Here is a 5000-nt window from a genome sequence, read left to right as displayed (position 1 = left end):
AAATCAATTCAACATTCATCCCTTCCACGCTGCTGCCAGCAAACCCTGCACAAGCGGCAGCTTCACATTCAAAACCCTCTCTTTTCTCATTCTCTTTCAACACAGCCACCAGCAGCACACCAACAACTTGCTTTCATACAGCGCCTTCAACTTAGAAACCCTTCCCTCCGCGCCATACGGGATACAAAGACAAATACCAGTTCAAGGCGGCTAACCGCAGCCAAGGCAACCAGCAGCCAACCACCGATTGAACTGCGCAATTGCTTCCAGAAGCTCAAGGGGCTACTGGTCTCCCTATCTTCTCCCTCTCAACTTGCTTCAAGCCAATGAGACCAGGAAAGGAGAGGGCACACCGCCATCAGCGCACTGACTAAGGGCAAAAAGCTTGCCCATTGCTTCTGTGGCTGAATGCATGCCAAGGGCTGTGATGTGAGCAGCCTCTGCTGGCAGCAAAAGCCTACAGCACCTGGTATTCCCAGGCAGTCTCCCATCCAAGTACTAACCAGGCCTGAACCTGCTTAATTTCTGACATCAGACGAGATCAGGCATTTTCAGACTAGTATGGCAGTAGGCAGCAGCTGACTGCCTTTTTCTTCACTTCAAGCCATGCGGTGCCGTCACTTCTTCTTTTTGCCAGTCTCTCTGTTTTTTTCTTCCAAATCTTGCCCACCTTGCTCTCTTCCTTCCCCGCCTGCCACATCTGAAAACTACAAGCCCTATTCACGCTTCACCAGCCTCCAGCCTGCACTCTCCAACAATTGGGCGGCACAGTGGCGCAGTGGTTAGCACTGCAGCCTCACAGCTCCAGGGACCCGGGTTCGATTGTGGGTACTGCCTGTGTGGAGTTTGCAAGTTCTCCCTGTGTCTGCGTGGGTTTTCTCCGGGTGCTCCGGTTTCCTCCCACAAGCCAAAAGACTTGCAGGTTGATAGGTAAATTGGCCATTATAAATTGTCACTAGTATAGGTAGGTGGTCGGGAAATATAGGGACAGGTGGCGATGTTTGGTAGGAATATGGGATTAGTGTAGGATTAGTATAAATGGGTGGTTGATGGTCGGCACAGACTCGGTGGGCCGAAGGGCCTGTTTCAGTGCTGTATCTCCAATCTAATCTAATCAAATCAATTCAACATTCATCCCTTCCACGCTGCTGCCAGCAAACCCTGCACAAGCGGCAGCTTCACATCCAAAACCCTCACTTTTCTCATTCTCTTTCAACACAGCCACCAGCAGCACACCAACAACTTGCTTTCATACAGCGCCTTCAACTTAGCAACCCTTCCCTCCGCGCCATACGGGATACAAAGACAAATACCAATTCAAGGCGGCTAACCGCAGCCAAGGCAACCAGCAGCCAACCACCGATTGAACTGCGCAATTGCTTCCAGAAGCTCAAGGGGCTACTGGTCTCCCTATTTTCTCCCTCTCAACTTGCTTCAAGCCAATGAGACCAGGAAAGGAGAGGGCACACCGCCATCAGCGCACAGACTAAGGGCAAAAAGCTTGCCCATTGTTTCTGTGGCTAAGTACATGCCAAGGGCTGTGATGTGAGCAGCCTCTGCTGGCAGCAAAAGCTTACAGCACCTGGTATTCCTAGGCAGTCTCCCATCCAAGTATTAACCAGGCCTGAGTCTGCTAAGCTTCTGAGATCAGACGACATCAGGCATTTTCAGACTAGTATGGCCGTAGGAAACAACTACCTGCCTTTTTCTTTACTTCAAGCCATGCGGTGCCGTCACTTCTTCTTTTTGCCAGTCTCTCTATTTTTTTCTTCCAAATCTTGCCCACCTTGCTCTCTTCCTTCCCCGCCTGCCACATCTGAAAACTACAAGCCCTATTCACGCTTCACCAGCCTCCAGCCTGCACTCTCCAACAATTCAACATTCATCCATCTCCACGCTGCTGCCAGCAAACCCTGCACAAGCGGCAGCTTCACATTCAAAACCCTCACTTTTCTCATTCTCTTTCAACACAGCCACCAGCAGCACACCAACAACTTGCTTTCATACAGCGCATTCAACTTAGCAACCCTTCCCTCCGCGCCATACGGGATACAAAGACAAATACCAGTTCAAGGCGGCTAACCGCAGCCAAGGCAACCAGCAGCCAACCACCGATTGAACTGCGCAATTGCTTCCAGAAGCTCAAGGGGCTACTGGTCTCCCTATTTTCTCCCTCTCAACTTGCTTCAAGCCAATGAGACCAGGAAAGGAGAGGGCACACCGCCATCAGCGCACAGACTAAGGGCAAAAAGCTTGCCCATTGCTTCTGTGGCTAAGTACATGCCAAGGGCTGTGATGTGAGCAGCCTCTGCTGGCAGCAAAAGCCTACAGCACCTGGTATTCCCAGGCAGTCTCCCATCCAAGTACTAACCAGGCCTGAACCTGCTTAGTTTCTGACATCAGACGAGATCAGGCATTTTCAGACTAGTATGGCAGTAGGCAGCAGCTGACTGCCTTTTTCTTCACTTCAAGCCATGCGGTGCTGTCACTTCTTCTTTTTGCCAGTCTCTCTGTTTTTTTCTTCCAAATCTTGCCCACCTTGCTCTCTTCCTTCCCTGCCTGCCACATCTGAAAACTACAAGCCCTATTCACGCTTCACCAGCCTCCTGCCTGCACTCTCCAACAATTGGGCGGCACAGTGGCGCAGTGGTTAGCACTGCAACCGCACAGCTCCAGGGACCCGGGTTCGATTGTGGGTACTGCCTGTGTGGAGTTTGCAAGTTCTCCCTGTGTCTGCGTGGGTTTTCTCCGGGTGCTCCGGTTTCCTCCCACAAGCCAAAAGACTTGCAGGTTGATAGGTAAATTGGCCATTATAAATTGTCACTAGTATAGGTAGGTGGTAGGGAAATATAGGGACAGGTGGCGATGTTTGGTAGGAATATGGGATTAGTGTAGGATTAGTATAAATGGGTGGTTGATGGTCGGCACAGACTCGGTGGGCTGAAGGGCCTGTTTCAGTGCTGTATCTCTAATCTAATCTAATCAAATCAATTCAACATTCATCCCTTCCACGCTGCTGCCAGCAAACCCTGCACAAGCGGCAGCTTCACATTCAAAACCCTCTCTTTTCTCATTCTCTTTCAACACAGCCACCAGCAGCACACCAACAACTTGCTTTCATACAGCGCCTTCAACTTAGAAACCCTTCCCTCCGCGCCATACGGGATACAAAGACAAATACCAGTTCAAGGCGGCTAACCGCAGCCAAGGCAACCAGCAGCCAACCACCGATTGAACTGCGCAATTGCTTCCAGAAGCTCAAGGGGCTACTGGTCTCCCTATCTTCTCCCTCTCAACTTGCTTCAAGCCAATGAGACCAGGAAAGGAGAGGGCACACCGCCATCAGCGCACTGACTAAGGGCAAAAAGCTTGCCCATTGCTTCTGTGGCTGAATGCATGCCAAGGGCTGTGATGTGAGCAGCCTCTGCTGGCAGCAAAAGCCTACAGCACCTGGTATTCCCAGGCAGTCTCCCATCCAAGTACTAACCAGGCCTGAACCTGCTTAATTTCTGACATCAGACGAGATCAGGCATTTTCAGACTAGTATGGCAGTAGGCAGCAGCTGACTGCCTTTTTCTTCACTTCAAGCCATGCGGTGCCGTCACTTCTTCTTTTTGCCAGTCTCTCTGTTTTTTTCTTCCAAATCTTGCCCACCTTGCTCTCTTCCTTCCCCGCCTGCCACATCTGAAAACTACAAGCCCTATTCACGCTTCACCAGCCTCCAGCCTGCACTCTCCAACAATTGGGCGGCACAGTGGCGCAGTGGTTAGCACTGCAGCCTCACAGCTCCAGGGACCCGGGTTCGATTGTGGGTACTGCCTGTGTGGAGTTTGCAAGTTCTCCCTGTGTCTGCGTGGGTTTTCTCCGGGTGCTCCGGTTTCCTCCCACAAGCCAAAAGACTTGCAGGTTGATAGGTAAATTGGCCATTATAAATTGTCACTAGTATAGGTAGGTGGTCGGGAAATATAGGGACAGGTGGCGATGTTTGGTAGGAATATGGGATTAGTGTAGGATTAGTATAAATGGGTGGTTGATGGTCGGCACAGACTCGGTGGGCCGAAGGGCCTGTTTCAGTGCTGTATCTCCAATCTAATCTAATCAAATCAATTCAACATTCATCCCTTCCACGCTGCTGCCAGCAAACCCTGCACAAGCGGCAGCTTCACATCCAAAACCCTCACTTTTCTCATTCTCTTTCAACACAGCCACCAGCAGCACACCAACAACTTGCTTTCATACAGCGCCTTCAACTTAGCAACCCTTCCCTCCGCGCCATACGGGATACAAAGACAAATACCAATTCAAGGCGGCTAACCGCAGCCAAGGCAACCAGCAGCCAACCACCGATTGAACTGCGCAATTGCTTCCAGAAGCTCAAGGGGCTACTGGTCTCCCTATTTTCTCCCTCTCAACTTGCTTCAAGCCAATGAGACCAGGAAAGGAGAGGGCACACCGCCATCAGCGCACAGACTAAGGGCAAAAAGCTTGCCCATTGTTTCTGTGGCTAAGTACATGCCAAGGGCTGTGATGTGAGCAGCCTCTGCTGGCAGCAAAAGCTTACAGCACCTGGTATTCCTAGGCAGTCTCCCATCCAAGTAGTAACCAGGCCTGAGTCTGCTAAGCTTCTGAGATCAGACGACATCAGGCATTTTCAGACTAGTATGGCCGTAGGAAACAACTACCTGCCTTTTTCTTTACTTCAAGCCATGCGGTGCCGTCACTTCTTCTTTTTGCCAGTCTCTCTATTTTTTTCTTCCAAATCTTGCCCACCTTGCTCTCTTCCTTCCCCGCCTGCCACATCTGAAAACTACAAGCCCTATTCACGCTTCACCAGCCTCCAGCCTGCACTCTCCAACAATTCAACATTCATCCATCTCCACGCTGCTGCCAGCAAACCCTGCACAAGCGGCAGCTTCACATTCAAAACCCTCACTTTTCTCATTCTCTTTCAACACAGCCACCAGCAGCACACCAACAACTTGCTTTCATACAGCGCATTC

The 5000-nt window shown here is 50.8% G+C and overlaps 3 non-coding genes and 2 pseudogenes across 3 annotated transcripts; all 5 read right to left on the bottom strand.

Moving 5' to 3' along the window:
• Positions 1–454: 454 nt before the first annotated feature.
• On the bottom strand, positions 455–573 carry LOC137367711 (5S ribosomal RNA). Its single transcript, XR_010974194.1, has one exon. It is a non-coding gene; the product is annotated as a 5S ribosomal RNA (ribosomal RNA).
• A 997-nt stretch (positions 574–1570) lies between these two features.
• Positions 1571–1689, bottom strand: LOC137368054 (5S ribosomal RNA; annotated as a pseudogene).
• Positions 1690–2322: 633 nt separating this feature from the next.
• Positions 2323–2441, bottom strand: LOC137367755 (5S ribosomal RNA). The gene has a single exon (XR_010974236.1). It is a non-coding gene; the product is annotated as a 5S ribosomal RNA (ribosomal RNA).
• A 997-nt stretch (positions 2442–3438) lies between these two features.
• On the bottom strand, positions 3439–3557 carry LOC137367710 (5S ribosomal RNA). Its single transcript, XR_010974193.1, has one exon. It is a non-coding gene; the product is annotated as a 5S ribosomal RNA (ribosomal RNA).
• A 997-nt stretch (positions 3558–4554) lies between these two features.
• LOC137368063 (5S ribosomal RNA) lies at positions 4555–4673 on the bottom strand (annotated as a pseudogene).
• Positions 4674–5000: the final 327 nt, after the last annotated feature.

This window comes from Heterodontus francisci, chromosome 3 (assembly GCF_036365525.1).
Source record: "Heterodontus francisci isolate sHetFra1 chromosome 3, sHetFra1.hap1, whole genome shotgun sequence".
NCBI classification, from domain to species: domain Eukaryota; kingdom Metazoa; phylum Chordata; class Chondrichthyes; order Heterodontiformes; family Heterodontidae; genus Heterodontus; species Heterodontus francisci.
Note: the sequence above shows the minus strand (reverse complement) of the source record. Positions and strands in the feature narration are given on the sequence as shown.